The following is a 20,356-nucleotide window of genomic DNA, read 5'->3' as shown; positions in this document are numbered from 1 at the left end:
GTGTGTGTGCGCGCGCGCGTGCATGTTAATGCCAGTCCTAAGCTTAAACTCGGGGTCCTGGAGCTGTCCCTGAGTTTCTTTTGCTCCAGGTTAGTGCTCTACCACTTGAACCACAGGTCCACTGTTTTTGACAGTTAATTGGAGATAAGAGTCTCAGGGTCTTTCCAGCCTGGGTTGGCTTTGAACCCCAGTCCTCAGATCTCAGACTCAAGAGTAGCTAGGCGTGAGCCACAGGTGCTCTGCTCAGCCTTAGCTTCTTGGCTTTGATGTTTTTCTCAGATTCTTAGAGGCACATTCCCTCTCTAGACTTCACTAGTATCTGTTCAGCAGTACAGACTCAGCCCTGTAGATTTTTACCATCAGTCTGGCTCCATCTGTCTCACATCTTCTAGAAATGTCTCTACTGTTCTGGTCTGAACTTGGCACCCTTCCCGGGTTCCCTGTGCTACCATGGATGCATTCTTATTTTTAAATCTCTTGTTATTTGAATGGCATCATGGGTAGTAGGAAAGATTAATATATATGCTTAAATATCCACCATGAAATAGAAAAACTTAGCTTTTAGTAGTAGCAGTGGAAGTTTATTTCTTCTGAGGAATCAACAGGTTTTTTTTGTCAAAACTTACTTTTTTGTTTATGCATTGAATAACATTTTCAGAAACAGAGTGCTGAGTATTTGGCCATATGCTTGCTTCACTTTTCTATATCTTCATAAACATGCAAATTCAATAATTCTTCTTATTTTGCAAATTACAAAACAGATGCCTGGGAAGTTTTAATTAGTAAGCAATTTTAAAATAAGGTAATAGTTTCCAAGATCATATGTTTAAGACCAAATAGATCTGAATGTAGAAAACCATAGAACTCATAGTGTAACTTAAAATATTAAGTTTTGTGCTTCTATAATTTGATCAAGATTTGCACAATATGTGGCTGGGAATATAAAAGCTCAGGGACAGTGCTCAGGCTCTGAGTTCAAGCCCCAGGAGGGTCAAAAAACGAAAAAAGATTTGTACACTATATAAGATTTTTTCTCATGTATTTCTAAAAGCATATTAAATATTGACATTGTTTTGGGGAGAGATGGTCTCTAAACTCACTAAATGTTTAGTTTCTTCAGATATATTATTCTATAGACCATTTCTTTATCTCTTTGGAAAAAATATATAATATATTAATAAATGTGTATCTATTAATACATATGACATTTATTTTTGCATAATCATGCCAATATCACTTCTAGCAGCAATGATCTCTATTACCTAAATATCAACAATTATCTCTTTCTCTGGCATAAGGATTGACTATACTAGAATAAACATTTTTGGTGGGGAGGGAGCTCAAATTGTTAAAAGATGTTATTCATGAATAAAGATAAAACTTTGTAATTTTGACTGTCTCTATGTGACTTTGACAACTTGTCTTAGGCCATGTATACTTTCAAGGGAACATTTCTGTAGGTTGACACTAATAACCACAGTACTCTGGGATGGAATAATTGCTTAGGTTTCTTGAAATAAAAAAAAATCTGTACAGCTTGGGGGTGGGGGAGAGGTAACAATGCTCTATAGTAAGTGTACTCATTACCTTACTCATGTAACTGTAACTCCTTTGTATAGTATCCTTACAATAAAAAATATACTAAAAATATAAGTTATTTAAACAAGAGAGAAAATGTTAGTAAGATGAGCAAAATTGCATTATATATCTAATTGCTAATGCCATCACTTAAATGACCCAATGCTTTACAATATTTTAGCATTAGTTTAGACTTAAGAATGATCCTCACTAGCTTTGCAGTTTCTTCAGTAATTGTTACTTGTCAAATCATAGAGTCTACAGTTAGACTAGAAACTGTTCCCATATTCTCTATGAAAGTATATATTAATAAAATGTATCTTTACCTTACTTCTTCCCCCACCAAAATATTAACATCTTCTTCTTCTTTCTCAGAAAATTTTCTGTCATTTTATTCTTATAAAATATACTCTATAAACTGAGCATTTGTGTTTGCATTTTAAATCTCTTTGAAGCTAAGACAATGCTTTTTCTCTATCACCTGTAGTAGTTTCTGGAAGAAGCAGTCATATTTTCCCCTTTTCCTCCATTCTGAGTTGCTATTTTTATGAGCATTTGTTTAACTTGCATGTAGTAATTTTCTAATTCAATTAGATTGCTAAATTTTTATTTTATTACCTGGCTCTTGAGTGAAGCAACTTATTCTAAAAATTCTTAAAAGCCATGGAAATTACAAACCTTGCTTGGAAGAGAATTCATGATGTAATTCAACAGATCAAATTGTTTATCACAGTTCCTTACATATTCCAATTGTTTTCTAACCATACTTTGTGTTTTCATCTATATTTCTAAATTCAGAAGGTGTAATATAGTCCTACCCATTTCCAGTTATCTTCAGCATGAAAGAAAAATTTTCATTTGTAAAAGTTGTTGCTTCAGGTTTTTGTGTAGAAGCTTAGTAAGGCTTCTTATAACCAGGGAATCAATTGTTGACCCAAATTGTGGAATAAACAAAATTAATCTTAGGTTTGAAATAAAAGGAAATATTTGAATGACCACCAAAAAAGGCTTTCTTGGCAATGAGTGTATATTTTTTATTTGTGATTATAAACAAAATCTACAGTCATAGAGGAAAAGAAAAAGAAGATAAATCCTAATCTTTTTATTAAGTTTTTTTATTGTGAAAATACTGTACAGAGGGGTTACAGTTACATGAGCAAGGTAATGAGTACATTTCTTATCAAAGATTTGTTGCCTCCTCCTTCATTTTTCTCCTACCATCCCCTCCCTCCCACTTCCACAACTACACTCTCTCTTCCCCTCCCCCCACATAAATTCTAAAGTTTGTTTTCCAACATGGTGTCTTCTACATCTCATTGTTGCAATGGGTCAACCTGTATCCCTATTTAAACAATTTGTTTTTTCCCTTCCCCTCCCCAAATTATATAAACATCAAATACAGTTTAAACAGGGGTTACACTGTGGGGGAGGGACATGCAAAGAAACAAAAAAAATCATGGTACATTATAAATATGTTAGAAACAGTAACAAGAAAAAGGAAAAAACCACTTGTATCACTAGCTTGGGGTTCATTTCACTTAACATCATCTTATCTGACCTTTTCTGCTTGTCCCAGACATAGACTAGTTATTGCAAATAAGGGAAAGAATGGGATCTATGTTTCTTTGTACCTGGCTTACTTCACTTAATATAATTTTTTCCAAGCCTTTCCATTTCCTAACAAATGGGGCAATGTCATTCTTTCTGATGGAGGCATAGAATTCCATTATCTTGATCCATTCATCTACTGAGTGGCATCTGGGTTGGTTCCATATCTTAGCTATGGTAAATAATGCTGCAATAAACATAGTTGTGCTGGCAGCTTTAGTATGGTCTTGTTTGTGATCATTTGGGTAAATGCCCAAAAGTGGGATTGCTGGATCATAGGGGAGGTCTATGTGGAGTCTTTTGAGGAACCTCCATATTGCTTTCCAAAGTGGTTGAACAAGTTTACACTCCCACCAACAATGCTGTAGGGTTCCCTTTTGTCCACATCCCCTCCAGCATCTGTTGTTATTAGAGTTCTTGATTATAGCCATTCTAACTGGGCTGAAGTGGAATCCCAATGTTGTTTTGATTTGCATTTCTTTTATGGCTAGAAAAGTTGACCATTTCTTCATGTGTCTATTGGCCATTCTTATTTCCTCTTCAGAGAAATTTCTCTTTAAGTCTTTAGCCCACTTATTTGTTGGGCAGTTGTTTCTTTGAGGATTTGTTGTTGGGTGATTTTATTTTTGGAGTTCCAAGTATATTTTAGATATGAGAACCTTGTCCGTTGTATGGATAAGCCCTAATCTTATCATCAAGAGATATTTAGTGTAACATTTAGTACATTGTTTTCCTGTGGACTTCTTTTTGGAACATTTGTGAATGAACACAAAGCGGTATCCATTAAAAAATTCTGTATATATAGTTTGGACTGAAGAAAAATGATGTTTTTCCCCACCCCCATTTATTTCTAATCATATCCAGACTGCTAATCATATCTAATACAAGGCAAATTCTATGCAAGTAATTGGTATACTGTTAAATAGAAATGCACGATTTTTTTTGGTCTCATGTTTTACATCTGTGGTTGGTTGAGTCTGAGAATGTAGAAGTGCACATAAGAACTGACTGTATTTATCCATGGAAGGAGCTCGTGAGGGCAGGGGTGAGAACCTTTAGCCAAATGAGAGGATATCTTGGGCAGAAACCTTTATCTCCAGTCCAGGAGCTAAGAATGTAAGGAGAAAGGCATTCTGGGATGTGGGGAATGAAAGTGTTGTTACCATAGCTGGGGCCTGCTCTTGAGCTGTGGGGAAAAGATAGAGAGAAACCACCTAGCTCACAAGATCTGACTTGGGATGCAACACATTTCCAATGTGGCATGAGCCACTAGTCTTCTTAGTTTAGTGTGCATTCCTCATTAAGATGACTTCTCAAATTTAAAATCTTTGGAAGGAGTTCAAGATTTGTAGCTAGAACATCTGAGTCTAAATCCTCTTGCTACTTTTTAGTAGATGTGTTTGGCATTATTTTAATCTTCCTGAAGTTGTTTTTGCATTTGTAAACTGTCAATAAGAGGAATTTTTCACCTGACTGGCTTTGGATATGTGACAAATGTCTTTGGATATGCAACAAACTTCCCCTGAAGTCAATGGCTTGAAATTGGCACATGACTTTTTTTTTCTCCTGAGTCTACAAGTTAGGCAGGGCTCAATGTAGGCAGCCTGGCTGCTTGATTTGGAGCTCCATTGGAGTGAGCTCGCTCACTCGCTCACTCGCTCACTCACCTGTCCGGTGGTCAGCTGGCAATGTGCTGGATGTCAGCTGGTGCCTTGAACGCCAACTCTCGGCCTTTCTATACACTGCCCGACTCTTCATAGCACAGTGGCTAGTTGACAGGGACTAGAATCCATAGATATCCAGGCCAAAGCTGTATCTCATTTACAACCTTGGCTTTAAAGATCACTGAGGGACAGTTTGGAACAAGACCACCATGAAGCAAAGGGAGAAGCCACAGACATTTTCCATCAAGGAAAGATAATGTCACCCTGTAGGAAGAACATGTGGAAAGGATACATTGTACAGTCATCTGCAGTAAATGCAATCTGCTGAAAAATAACAATAGGTCACATTTATCAAGCGTACTTGATAGTGTGAGTACTTAATCCTGTGAGATTTGCATCCCTGTATTACCTCATTTAACCTCTCTAACCTCTCACCGCAGTATTCTGGTGTGTGTGTGTGTGTGTGTGTGTGTGTGTGTGTGTGTGTAGTATCACTATCTTATCCTATTTTTCAGGTGGAGGAAATTGGCTTAGAGAGTCTTTATTTCACGGAGAATAGGGCTTGTAAAGGATAGAGCTGATATTTAAACCCATATTCCTAGAGTGCTAATCTGAATCCTTCTCTAAAGAACTGTTTTCAGGGTTAATCAAGACTATTTACCTAACTGTTTTTTTTGTGAACTCTAAGTTTGCATAACTAACAAGTCTTTCTGAGAAAAAAATTGGAAATTTTTAGAAACATTAATATTTCAGATTTCAAACATGGTAGATGTAGTTGGCTGCACAATCAATCTAATAATGATAAAATGGAACTTTGGTATTTTATATTTTATCAGAATCTTTTTGTTTCTATTCTCTGATCTTTCCCATTCGCTCAGCCCAGCATCCTTGGCCACTCTTTGTGATTCCTTTATTGAGTCCAAGAACAGTAATAATGTAAGAAGCTATGGACATTATCTGGCTCAACTTCCATTTGTGTTACTGGAGTTTTCAGATATGGTCTCTAGAAATGTCAATGACTTTAGAGAATAAGTATCAATGTAGACTCTATCCCTCCTTCCTGTGTTCAGATAAATGTTAACCTTTTCTAGGGTCTTTAAAAACCCTAAAGAATGACAATCTTGGAGTCAAAGAGATCTCCTAAATTTATTGTGGTGGTTAAATATTTGGGCCTTTTTAGTAGAATTTTTCTGTATTGTCTATTAATATTTAGCACAGAGCAATATGTGGGTAGTGTAGGGGGAAGAGAACAGAAGGTGACATCTCCACATCCCCAAAGCTGGCACCGCAGAGGAAGCAGCCTCCAAAGAAGAGACGGGTTCCACCGAGTCTTATTATGGAGGATATATGGCCTCTTCTGGAGGAGCCAGCTTTCATTAAATAAGACAAAGCATTCCCTTGTGTGCTTGTGAGTATGTTTATGGCAGTGAAATCAATTTCAATTATTTTAAAGAACACCACTCAGCATCTATCCTACATGAAACCAACTGTAAAGAGTTTGTAGGCAAGACCAAGCAGGGCCTTCCTTAGACAAATCACTCTAGTTCTAGAGAAAGTCTGCCCAGGACAACCTGGGCTGGTGGCAAGAATGTGTAGCCTCTCTATCCACCTTGAACCTCCCATGGAGTTCCTGGGAAAGCCAGGTTATTCCATGCCTGTTTGTGACAACGCTCATGTTCCGATGACAACTACGTGTTGAAAGGTTGATCACTCCAATGCAGGCAGCTCTGTGTGGGCAGTGCTCCAGGTTCCATCTCCTCCCAGGCAGGGCTCAGCTCCATCTCTGTGATTTGTGTAGGAGAGGCTGCTTGATTTCCCCGGGATCTCAGATAATCGGCTCAGAAGTTTCGTTAGCCCATGTTGGGGACCAGTAAGGGGCCATGTCATCACAGATGTAGTTTGTTTGTTCATTGCTTTGACTTTGTTTTTCTATGTAGGGCATAACCATCACTCAGAGCACAGGCATCCCTTTTTGTAGATGTTTCTGATTGTCAGTCTGTAAGGTTTCAGAGGGGTTGGGTTTGGGAGATCAATGATCAGAAGGAAAATTGCCAGCATCAGTTCTCAGTACAGATACATAAGTATATGACCAGATGATCAGTGCAATTATAACCCATGGATTCCTCCTCCGTAGCACAGCTCCAAATCTCTGCTCTGTTTCAAGACCTTGACATTTGGTTTAAAAATGTTTGACTTAATTCCTTCTGTTTTCTGAGGCTTCAGGATTAAGTTCCCCTTCCCAACCCACCTCCTTCTCCTTCTTCCCTACTTTTCTTTTAAAGTAAAAGATAAATGGAAGAAGTCCACCAGTCAATGCACTGACTTGTAAAACCCTCAAAGCAAATAATAAAGTGAAATTGCTTACTTAGATGAAGGATTCCAAGAACCAAGTGAAAATGCATGGTGAGTAGCTGAGAATTAGTTAACTAGTCTGATGTTATGTTTTAGAGATTGTAATAACATTATTGAGGTGGCGCAATAGGAAGAGACAAATACTGTGCTCTCATTCTAAGGAAAAGTATGTTATTTTGTTTTCCTGAATTGAGCTTACTTTTTAACTATATTTAAAAGTGATAACATCCTATAGTATTGCTAGAGGGTAAAATTAAAAGACATCTGTTTGCTTAGTTAGTTAGTTGGTTGGTTGGTCGTAAGATTTCATTATACAGCCCAGATTGATCTCTAACTCTCAACTCCCCTGCCTGAGCCTCCTGAATGCTGGGATTTTCAGCTGTACTACCACTTGTGGCTTAGAATCTTATTTTCTCTGTGAAGCCACTGTTCATTTTATCAAGAAAAATCTAGGAAAGGATCCTAAGGGAGGAGGCTATTAATGTCCGAGCAGTCAAATATCAGGAACTACGTTGTGACACTTGTGGGATGAGCTGCTCTTCAAGACAGATAAACATGTGTGCAAATATTTACCTATCTTGTGGATGGCTCACATTCTGTGTTAGTTACCAATAATCACAGATGAAGTTCTTGCTACTTTTCTGGTCCACCTAACAAAGGAAAAGTTCTTAGGATTAAGTTTCCCTCCCCAAACCAGGGCCTACTTTTCTTTCTGGAGAAATAAACAAAGTTGCCCCACAATAGCTGTGAAACATTGCTAGGTGCTCAGGAGTTAGACACTTAAACACTGTGTGCAGCTGATGAATCTGCAGACTTCGGTACTGGGAGGGTGGCACACATTCCATTGATTATTTCATTGAACAGTGGCTGAAGATAATTTATCTGGACTGTTCTGGGGTGTTATTGTCTGAAGGCAGATTTCAAGACCATTTGTCTCCTCTTGTATTTCTGTTTCTGTGTAGAATTCAGAATGGGAACTAGAATTTTTAATGCACCAGTATGCTAGAAAGCTGGTTCTCCCTAAAGTAGAAATGATTACTTTCAGTGGATTTCAGTATGGTATTGCCATTGATTTATTTTGTAGCCTTGGAGGGATTCATCTATTTTTTTTTGTGGCTCCTGGCTATAAAATATGGGTTATAGACAAACTTATCATTAAGGTCTCTCAGTCTTGACTATTATTTGTTATATATGATATTTATGACATATAAAATATCGATTACATATATTTAAATAATAGATTTAAGCAGTTGATCACCATCAGAAAAAGTTAAAAAATGACCGAAGGATAATAAATGAAAGCTGTGTTATGAAGTTGACAAAAATAATCTCCTTTATAACCCCGACTCTACAGGCTCATGTTGCCTCCAGCTTTTCAGGATGTGAGACTTTAATGAATTTCCTCTCAGGATCATTTTATTTTTCAAAAGACAGACATTATATCTTTCTAACGGTGGAATTTCAGATAAAGTTCAAGGAGGTACCTTGGGTTAGAGAGACATTTGCCAGCACTTTTAATTACATCACATGGACGCCTCATTCTGAACACACTGGCTGGAGAAGCAGATGAAATGCCCAGTGACATTTACTTGGTTGTGTTCTTGGCACTTCATTGACTCCGCGTTGATCAGCCTCACACTCAGATTCTGCCTGTCCCGCCTCCTGTGATCTCCCTGCCCTGTCTGACTCACCCCCACATTCTCATAGTCATGCAGTTCACTCCCCTTACAGCATATCAAATTAGAACATGGATTCAAGTCTAACTGCGGAGCTGTGGTCCTTCTCTCTCACTGAACAATTCTTCCAACACTCAGGTCTTATCCATACATGAAAGGAGATAATGGATGTAAGGGAGTTCTTTTGATAGCTAGCTCAGAGCTCTTAAGATGCTACCCAATAAATAATAATAAGCTCTATGTCCTACTTGTTTGGAATAATAAGCTATTGTTCGCTAGTAATGTATACAAATGCCAATTTTTGACACCTGCTAATATTTGCATTCATTAGTATCATTGAAGTTTTGCAACCATTTTAAGAGGTGATTACTATTATATCCATGTCAAGACAAGGGAAACAAAGCACAGAACGAAATTAACTTTCCAAATGTCCCAGAAACAATGATCAGGGAAATCAGAATTAGATTCCAGGACTCTCTGGATCTGGAGTTCCTGTTTCTCACTATTTTGCAACGTTGTCTCTCTTGAAGTAAGGTGTATTCACTCTCAGAGTTCTGATAAAGCTATGGGAAAACTACATAGTCAGAATCCATGTGAAATCCTTCAAGTCAAACTAAGGCTTTGTGCTACAAGAGTGAACTTTTTCCTGTCACAATGCAGAGATATAGGGATGAATTTAAAGATTTGTAATGAAAAGTCTCAGAAATCACCCAGGCCAATCCCTTCAGTTGGATACAAGCAGAGGTACAATGAAGCCCAACCAAACCGTGATTAGGTCTCACAGGGTCAAAACCTAGGACATTTTAATGCACTGCACTTATTGAAGCAGGTTCTCATGTCCTGTGAATAAAGGTTTTCCTCCATACCCTAATTTCTATTGACCCACAGATAAATAAATCTGTGCTGATGTAGTTAAATGGCATTTTTTTTTACTGACGATGTAAAACATCTTGAAAGTGGTGTTAAATAGAAGGAGACTGAGAATTCAGTAGCAGGGATGGGTTTAATTCCATTGAGTAAAATGTGGCTAAAAGTAGGCACTGGGAACAGCTGGCTCTTGGTGAATGTCATTTCCATGATGCTGGGCAGTGTGTCTTCTTATAAGTTCAGGTTCATCTAATGAGCTTGTTCTTAAAGTAGCCCTGCTTATTCTCGTGTATCAGCTATATCTCAGGGCAGTGTTTCATTCCGTACTTTTCAGTGACTGCATACCTAAAGCAGTATTGGTTTAAAAAAATGTGTCTTCAGGGAAGATAAATTCTAAATGGTTGCACAATAAATGCCTTCTCTTCTCCAACAGTGAGTGATCTACTTGTAAGAGAAATCAGATTGGGCAAGGAGAAAACTGTTGAAAAAAATTAGCTGAGCAGATGTCTACTTTCCGTACTGAGAATAGGAAAAAATGTTTTGACACGAAGCTCTAGATTATGAGAGAGTGCTGATTCATAGTGTCCTATAGTCTCCACATGCTTATGTGATAAGGAAACTGAAGGATCTCCTGGTATGAACCTCCCATTTGCGACATGAGTCAAGCAGAATGTAAAACAGCTCAAGGTCACAACTAGTTACAAGTAGTCAAGGTTCCTGGCTCCCATCCTGGAAATTTATTGTGAGAAACCCATGTATGGTTGGCCCTGGGAATCCCTCAGAATTTGCCTAAGTCCTTTAATGTATAATGGTGTAATGTTTGTACCTAGCTCAGGTACACTTTTCTCTAACTTTCAATCATCTCTCTATATACAGAGTATCTAATACAACATAAATGCTATATTATTATACTATATTGTTTAGGGAATAATGACAAGAACAACTCAGTTCATTCTCAGCAAAAGGACAATCATTCACATGACACTTTTTTGAACCAGTCCTATAGTTTGAACTCAGGGCACTGGCTCTGAACATTTTAGCTCAAGGCTAGCATTCTACCGCTTGATCCACAGCTCTACTTCCAGCATTTTGATGTTTAATTGGAGATAAGAGCACCATAGACTTTCCTGCCCAGTCTGGCTTCGAACCACAGTTCTCATATCTCAGCCTCCTGAGTAGCTAGGATTATAGTCATAAGTCAGGGGTGTCTGGCTCATGCCACTTTTTAAAAATTGTAAGTAGTCATACAAAGGCGTTTCCAAAGCAATTAATAAATACAATATTTTGATCATCCATCCTTCCCCTATTCACTCCTTCCCTCATCTTCTTAATTTTGTAGGCTATAGATTGTCATGCCACTTTTTGAAAGACAGCAAAAGTAGTGAGAATACAGAGACAAAGGTTGAATGTTTTCCTGCATACATGAAAACTAGAATTAGCTTATAAACTAATTAGTAAATAAACTAGGTGTTATGCAAGTATATACAAATGTATGAATACTGTAACTCCTTAAGAAGAAGTCTAAGCTTTCCCAAATATTTTCCACCTAGAGTTTGTTGAGCCATCAATGTGGAACCTGTGAATACAGAGGGACAAACATATTAGTCTACTTTGGCTCCTATGACAAAGTGGTCAAAAACCAGGTGGTGTTTTTTCCCCACAATTGTGGTTGCTGGAAAGACCAAGACTACAGCTGAATAGTGTCTCTGTTTAGGAAAACCATGTTCTTGTTGGGCCAGGGCTCTAGAGTTAACTTTAACTCCTTATAGGCTTTGTTTCCAAAGACAGCCACATTTGTGATAGGAGCGTCAATATGTAAATTTTGGAAAACACACACATTTCGGTTCATAACAACAATCAAGAATATATTTTTCTGCAAATAGGTTGAAAATAAGACTTATGGTGACTTATCAGAGTGATTTAGCTTTCTCATGCAATGAGACATCCACAGGTGGAAAGTGCAGGGCTGGTTGTGAAGCTGCAAGGTCTCTGAGATGCTCGGTCTTCTCTCCTCATCTGTGTGTGTGTGTGTGTGTGTGTGTGTGTGTGTGTGTGTGGCATAAGCTTCATATTTTATCTCTCATCTTTATAATATGATAGTTCACCTAGTCTCAGGTCTACATACTAGCCTTCAAAATGCATGTATGCCATATGAAGCTTATAATTTTCCCATAAGACTCACTGGACAACCTCTGCTTAAATCTCCTTGTCTGAAAGTGGTTCACTTTCCTGCTTTAGCTGCAAGGGAGTCAGGAAATAAATGTGAGTGTTTGAGGCTGTCTATCGTCATAAACCTTAAAGTTTAAATGTAAACACAAAAGCTCAAAAATGAACAAGAGAGGGACTTTCTTGGTGCAAATATAGCTGCAAAAATAATTCAAGGAACTTCCTGGTCCAAAGTGACCCTGGGGAGAGTGAAGCCCTGCATTAACAATCGCAAGCTCAGGTTTAATAAATAAGAGCAAAATAAAAGAATCCATAGCTCCTGGGTCATTGCTAACACCTATGTCCAATTTAAATTCTACAACTATTGGGGAACACGGACATTTTTGTGTTACTTTTCACATAGGATTTAATAATCACAAATCTCTCTCTCTCTCTCTCTCTCTCTCTCTCTCTCTCTCTCTCTCTATATATATATATATATATATATATATATATAAAAGATACTGTACAGAGGGGTTGCAGTTACATGAGCAAGGTAATGGGTCCATTTCCTAGGGAGCGTTGTTACCTCCTTTGTTTTCCCCTACCATCTCTCTCCTCCCCACCTCCCAAATCCTCCCTGCCCCCTCAAAGTTGTAAAGTTCTTTTTCAGCATAGTGTCTTGTATATCTCACTGTAATCACAAGTTTTGAGATGTATATGATGGCCTCTGTTTCATGTAGTGGACAACTCAAGCTTCCAGAAGAAAATCCTTAAAGTTAACTAGCTCCTTCCTCAGGATCCAGGCTTCACCCAAGTTGATGTGCCTTCAGGTTTATCCCCTTAATCATTCAGCAATAGGGCCTAACAGAGAAGACCGTAGGCACAGTATGAACGTCATTTGGCTTCAGCCCTACAAGCAGAGAGCAAATAGCTCCTTTGTGGTGAATTTCTTCTTGAATGCTGAAACTATACCTTTCTACACTAGTGTACTCAGAGTTGGGAAGTTGCTGGTAAAATAGAGTCCTTTATGTCCTCTGTGAGTGCCTGAGTTCGTTCCTTCCCTGACCTTGTGTATAAATTTTCTTGCATGGCACCATCTGGGAATCCAGAGGCAGGCGATGACTAAATATCAGCTGATGACCAGGCCCTCCGTGCTGACGTGTTAGAGGGCTCAGCAGGTGCATGGATGGAGGTGGGAAGACATCATGTTTTCTAAGAGTTACCTGGGAGAACCAAACAAATTAAAAAGGTCGCCAGGCAAGGTTAAAGTTGTTAAGAGAAGAAAAAGCTGAATTGTGACTTCCAGGACTGTACCAACACCCTATAAGAAAAAAAGAAGACAAATTCAGAAACCACATAATCTTTGTTTCCACTGAAAATCAAAGAAAGAGATGAACTTGGATTTTTATTGTAAAGAATTTAGGTCAAAACGAAGGATTTCCCAATAGTGATGGATGTTGAATAGTAGGTTTCTAGAACATGCTATGAAATTGATTTCCTTATCAGAATTCTTTTAAATGGATATTATCCTATTTGTTTGACATGCCCCAGGTGCCAATCTGTTAGCAAAGCTGGTCCATTTCTCGGGGTAGAAAGAGGAAGTGAGTCACTATCAGGTGACCTTGGAATGCATGAATGAAGGCAGAGAGCCAGGATGTCTAGGGCATAAGATCAGTGTTCTTTCAAAACAAAAGCATTTTTTTTCTTTAAGCAAGTGAAATTGTTTGCATATTTCTTGATATCACTGCTGTCCTCTCATATCACTTATGAATAAACATGTAGAGATGAGCAATGTTGAATATTGTTTTTTGATACTGATTTATAAAGATACAGCAACAGCACTTAAATTTAAATAAAGAATTTGAATGATAACAAAATGTTTTAAAGTAAAAAATGAAGTGTCTATACAAGGGCAAAGTTAAGAATATTGATATGGAATATTATATCTCACTGTTTTAAAAAATCATATCTATCTTAGAAAATCTAGACTTAGAGGAATTGCTCCTTCCTTCCCTCCTTCCTTCCTTCCTTCCTTCCTTCCTTCCTTCCTCTCTTTCTCTCTGCTTCTTTTCTTTCTCTCCCTTTCCCTTTTCCCCCTTTCATCCTCTCCTCCCTTTGACTTCCTCCTTTTCCCTTTCCCCTTCTCCTCTTTCCTTTTCCCCTTTCCCTTCTTCCTCTTCCCTTTCCCTTTCTTTCTCCTCTCCTTCCCTTCCCCACCCTTCTCCTCCTTCCCTCTCCTTTCCTTTACAAAATTACCTTTAAGTAATTCCACAGAGGGGTTTCAATTGACATATCAATTTCCGAGTACAGTATGTCCTGATCAGTCTCACTTTTATCAGCATCCTTCTTCATCTCTCCCCACACCTCCCTTCCCACTCAAGTTACCTGGTTCCATTTTTACATGTGTATATTGAATATTATGACTGTGTTCACCCCCTTTTTAGTGCCTTTCTTAAACTTATTTGCTAATACTGTCTAGTCCTCTTACTCTAAATTTTTTTGGTATACAAATAAAAATATTTCTTTGTAAACCCATGTTCATGGAAATATAAATATTCTTATGTATACCCCTTACGAACATCTCGACCAGTTATTTAGATGCTTATTTTACTAGAATCTCCAGATTTATTCTCTGTAAATCTTTTTTTTTATCTTGTCACTAATTTGGAAATGAAGATTTGTCAACATGTAAAGTTTTCTGTTTTATGGGTCACCCTTCCCTTTCTCTCTCACTCTGTAGGTTTTAGGCAACATTGTAACAGGAATAAAGTCTGTTATAAAATCTGTTATATTGCAGAAACATAGCACATTTCTATGCTGTAGCCTTATGCCAGATGCCTTACTAGAAATTGTTGCAGAATTTCATTCTATAAACTATGGACTGTCTGCTCCAGTGTGATTTCTTTACCCAGTCTCTAAAAGTTCCTTGTGGGGCTTCATTTTGTTGCTATTCACCTGCATGCCAGCCCTTCACTCATGTTCTCCTTGGACCTGTTTCATTCTGATGTTATCCAAGAGGTGGTATCTAATTATCCCTATACTTTTAGTCCCGAATCTAGCATTGCAGCAATTTTCATTTCTCATGAAGCACATTCATCTCAGTGTTGCTGTGTTCTGTGAGCTTGAGCTTGTGCTGTGTCATTACTCTTGTAGACCATTTAAATGACTGTGGTGAGAGAGAACTTCTGAGTTAGATGGTAAATCCTGGATGTACTGAAGTTGGGAAAATTATTTAACTTTTTTTTTGTCATGGGTCTTAAACTCTGGGCCTGGGCGCTGTCCCTCAGCTCTTCAACTCAAGACTAGAGCTCTATCCCTTGAGCCACAGCACCACTTCCAGTTTTCTTAGTGGTTTTATTGGAGATAAGAGTCTCACGGACTTTCTTGCCCAGGCTGGCTTTGAACCATGATCCTCAGATCTCAGCCTCCTGAGTAGCTAGGATTACAGGTGTGAGCCACCGGTGCCTGGCTTATTTAACATTTTTGAGCTTCATGGTGGAGTATTATTGTTTTTATAAGGAAATTGTTATGTGAATAAGTGGCATGCTTAGGTGCTTCATCTAATCCTGGATACATACTAAATATTTATCAAATTGAATGGAAAACCAGTGTTCAATTATTTGGTAACCCTGAAAGTACAGAACCCAAACATATTTTTTTTAGTTGACAGTTCAATAAAATGCTAATGGAATGAAAATATACATCTTCCTACTCGCCCAAAATATTTATAATCATATTGCCATTTTATTTTTCAGGTCAGCAGATACTAGATCCAGAGAGATGTCTAAATAAATCCTTCAATATCTAGAAATGCAGGAGGAGGCCGAGGGGCAGGATGAAGGGAGGAGAGGAGGCTTAGGGTAGACTCCCAGCTGAGAGTATTATCTTTAGTCTGACATTGTTCATGACCTACCAGGCAGTTAAAGACAACAAGTCCCTTTGTTTTCTTTCTATTTATGGAAAATATACTGTGTTCTAAGACTCAGGACATATATTATTTTCATTATGTTCTTTTGCTTGGTCCTTAACCAACAAAACTTATTCTAGGTACTTGTACTTGACTCATTAGTTATTAGCTTTGTTGCTTGTTAATGAAAGTAGCACAACTTTAGCCTCAGTGGGGCATGATTTGTTCCCATTTTGTATTTTTTTCCAATCTAGTACTATTGATAATGGATGCACTACATTTAAAGAGTCAAATGTGATACTGCTCATGAATGCTTTTTGTTGTTGTTGGTCGTGGGGCTTGAACTCTGGGCGCTGTCCCTCAGCTCTTCCTTCAGCTTGAGGTTAGCACTCTACCACTTGAGCCACAGCACCACTTCCAGTTTTCTAGTGGTTTATTAGAGATAAGAGTCTAACGGACTTCCCAGCTGGGCTGGCTTTGAACTGCGATCCTCACATCTCAGTCCCCTGAGTAGCTAGGATTGCAGGCATGAGCCACCAGCGCCCAGCTGCAATTTTTTAAAGTATAAAAATTTATAAAATTTATTGTTGTTGTTATTAGATATGGCTCCTTTCACAGAAATTTACATGTGAGTTTGAAGATATGTGGGTACTCTGAGAGAAATGCATAGTGTAAATACAGTTCAATATATAATCCTGTTTTCTATTTATCTGTGTAAGTAGGAATTGCTGTCCAAACAAGAATTTATAAATACAGAAATTGAGACTAACATTTCATTGAACAAATTAATCTACTCAGATTTTATTTTAAATAATGGAAATATAGTTATTTAGTAGTAGTCTTAGAGCATTGAGTGCATAGAGCAGGAATCTGAGAGTCAGGACAGGTAGAAGCTGTGTTGTTCTAACTTCAACAAGCTGCATGTCCACCGTGGTCCCTTTCACATCTTTTTTCCTTGTCAAAGCTCAGGGGTGTGAGCTAAGTATGTCTATAGCCTTTACTAGACTTACAACATATGAAACTTATACTTATGAAAAGACCTTTTTTTTTTTTTTTGTCGGTCATGGGGCTTGAACTCTGGGCCTGGGCGCTGGTCCCTCAGCTCTTCAGCTCAAGGCGAGTGCTCTACCACTTGAGCTACAGCGCCACTTCCGGTTTTCTAGTGGTTTATTGGAGATAGGACTCTCACGTTCTCTCCTGCCCGGGCTGGCTTTGAACCTCGATCCTCAGATCTCAGCCTCCTGAGTAGCTAGGATTACAGGCGTGAGCCACCAGCGCCCGGCATGAAAAGACCATTTTTGCTCATTAAACCTGCACGTGTTTTGATAAAGGAGTAAAATAATATTTGTGACTGAAGTCTAAGAGTTAGCACCATGGAAATAATGTTGTTGTTCTTTTAATCCAAATGTTCTAACAGACCAACAGTGACTTTTGTTGAGAGTCTGCTGGTAGTGTGTGTGTGTGTGTGTGTGTGTGTGTGTGTGTGTGTGTGTGTGTGTGTGTATGTGTACTTACCTTGCAGATTCCTGAACCTGCATTTATGGGGAGGAAGTGGCATCTAACTTCCTTCCTGTGATCTCTGCTGAGACAAATAAGGCATTCACTTGTCAGCTGCCGTTTTCTCCCATATAATCAGTCAATGCCTCTTGTCTGGGCTCTGACATCTCTGCAAAGTCCAGGGAACCAGGGATCTGTGATGTGTAATGCTTCCATTTGAACTTCACTACACCCCGTCAGGACACTGAGGGTGATGGAGAGAGAGATCTGGAAATATCTCATTAGATGTCATTACAATGCTCATGAAAAATTTTAGTCCCAAGTCTTTTATGGATAATGTCACTCTTTTTCAGGTGTTTTGACTAAATTATTGCTGTATTTACCTTACATTTACCTTAAACATGTGAAGATAATTGTCAAATTATTAGTATATTTATTGTTGAGTTTTATATATTTGTTATATATGGTATATTGCTTATTTCTTTTTTGGCCTGTTATATAAAAATACCCTTTTATTGTGAATTTAAGTATCTGGGGCTATACTAAGTATTGAACATATATCTTGGAACAGATCATTAACAGATGTAATCATGGGGCTTATGTTCTAGGGAGTATAAAAAACAAAACTATCAGGTATTGAGATAAAAATCAACTAATGTATTGGGGATTTAGTGGGAGGCTAATTTAAGGTAACTGATTAAGAAGACTTTTCAGAGAAGGGGAATTTATGTAGCGATATGACTGAGAAGAACATCTGGTAAAATACCATCCTTTTATGTAATGATGGAGAAAGCTAATACAGAGGCATGGATGAGCTGGGGATACTCCAGGAAGAATAATACTGCCACAGGACTGGAGAAGATGAGCAAAGGAAGTAGAAAGAGAGAGAGAGAGTTGGAGAAGTTGGAGATCTCAGCCCATGGTAATCTAGGGTGAGGAGTTTTAGTTTCTTCCAAGCATGTTGGGAAGCAATGGAAGCTTTCTGTAGCTGAATAACATAATTCAGTTTATAACTATAGTCTGGTTTCTGGATATGAAATGAATTGTTGGGAATAAGAATGGAAGCAAAGAATCTAGTTGGCTAGAGAAGTGCTGGGAGGTGGTGGTGGTGGTGGTGGTGGTGGTAGTGGTGGTTGGTGGTAGTGATGGGGTGTGTGTGCGCATGTGCGTGTGTGCGTGTGTGTGTGTGTGTGTGTGTGTGTGTAGGATTCTGTCAATGGTCAGCCTGATTTTCTTTCTCCTTGTTGTACAATATTTTAGGACTGGGTCTATGTTATCATGTGCTCTAGCACTTTCTTCTGGGACCAGCCTGCAGCTAATCTTTGGCCGAGACAACTTTCCTGCCCTTCTCATCCTATCCTGCTTCTTTTCATCTTCTTGTTCTCAATAAATAACTTGAACTTGTTTCAGGCAGCATGGTCTAAGCCATGATTTATTGTAGCAGGAGGTTTAAGTAGAGAAGAGAGGATGGATTAGGAATATTCTAGAGTTAGAGTCTACAAAAAATGGATCAGGTATACAAGAAAACTACGGATATTAAAATAGTTCTTAAATGTTCTCATTGAGGAACTTGATCTACAAAGGCATTATTGTTAAAAGGAAATATCTGAAAGAAAATGTGTACAAAAAAGAGAAGCAAAGATTATTTCAGATATGTAAAACTTCAGATGTTTATAAATGGATATATCAGATAGACAAATGAATATTGTGTCTTTTGCTCCAAGGCATAGTTTGAAGTTTAGAGTTGTTGTCTTATTACTATTACTATTATGAGGTGATTACTATTATCCATACTCACTGACTAGAGAGGTTAGTAGCTCATGAGGAAAGTAAGAGCACTTCTGTCACAGGAACTATGATCATGAGGTGCTGCAATGAAGAAACATCATTTAGCTATCTAAATGGCTGGTAAATAAAGGCAAAGAACCAGTCATGGAATATGGCAACATAGATGTTAGCAGCTTCAACAACAGAAGATATTTTTTGTCAGTCTTGGGGCTTGAACTCTGGGCCTGGGTGCTGTCCCTGTGCTCTTCAGCTCAAGGCAAGCGCTCTACCACAGAAGATTTTTAACAAGAGAAGATTCTGAGGAGATGTGTATCCAGGTGTCTGAACTCATTAAGATCATTGTGCACATTGGATGTATACAAAATTTTGCATCCAACTATAGTTAATTAAAATACAAAAAAATCAGAGAATGGAATATTAAGAAGCAGATTTTTTTTACTTCATTAACTGTTATTGTGGGTGTGTGGGGAGAGCAAGTATAGAGAATCCAATGGTAACTCAAGGGAAGTAATGGGCCCAGGAGTTTTGTTTTAAATCAACATCATTAGGAGAGATAAGTTGATTATCCAAGACAGCAGGAGTAGTTGCTGCATAAAATATTTGAACAGGCAAAATGTGATGAATCCAATGTTCTTGAGCAGAGATTAGTTTTATACTTAATCCCTTATAAATTGTAGTACAAAAAAATTACCAGAGGATTCCAGTGTCAATGAAGAAAGGTGCACACGTGTTATAGTGTGTGGCAGGATTTATTTTTATCGGACTCTTCCTGTCCTTATTGAGCCAGGAGCTGAGAACCCCAGGTGAGAAAGGGTGATGGAAGAGCCCTTATTTTAGAGACAGAGAGAAGCATAGAGGTGAAAGAATCATGGGGCTGGTAAGAAAATATATTTACAGGAGTGATGTAGTATAATTTCCAAGTACTGCTGGATGCCCTTTCCCTACGTGTTCTCATGAATTTTAAAGAAAACCAGTCAGTATGGAAATGAGCTCGAGCCTGGCCTGGGTAGAAGCACAGGAGAGGATTTGTTGGGTTTAATTAGCAAATGGGTTTTGTCAGGAAGACATGGGAGGCTTCTGGAATTTGGAAGGGATTGACTGAAGATATGCTGTCAAGTCAAACCCAGATGGAGCTGGAAGGGAGAATGGAGGCTAGGGAGTGAATGGATTTTATATTTGTATGAAGTTTGGGAAATTCTGTGATGAAAGGAGTAGAACTTAGGAACTTTTTAAATGGCAAGAGGTAGACTGTTAGACGAGTTACAGGAATT

The 20,356-nt window shown here is 38.2% G+C and overlaps 1 protein-coding gene across 1 annotated transcript in view; it reads left to right on the top strand.

Annotated features, from left to right (window-relative positions):
• Positions 1–20,356, top strand: part of Grm1 (glutamate receptor, metabotropic 1) — a 293,031-nt gene that overhangs the window by 65,195 nt on the left and 207,480 nt on the right.

The sequence above is a fragment of the Dipodomys ordii genome, unplaced genomic scaffold, assembly GCF_000151885.1.
Source record: "Dipodomys ordii isolate 6190 unplaced genomic scaffold, Dord_2.0 Scaffold98, whole genome shotgun sequence".
Classification (NCBI taxonomy): Eukaryota; Metazoa; Chordata; class Mammalia; order Rodentia; family Heteromyidae; genus Dipodomys; species Dipodomys ordii.
This window is presented reverse-complemented; position numbering and strand designations above follow the sequence as displayed.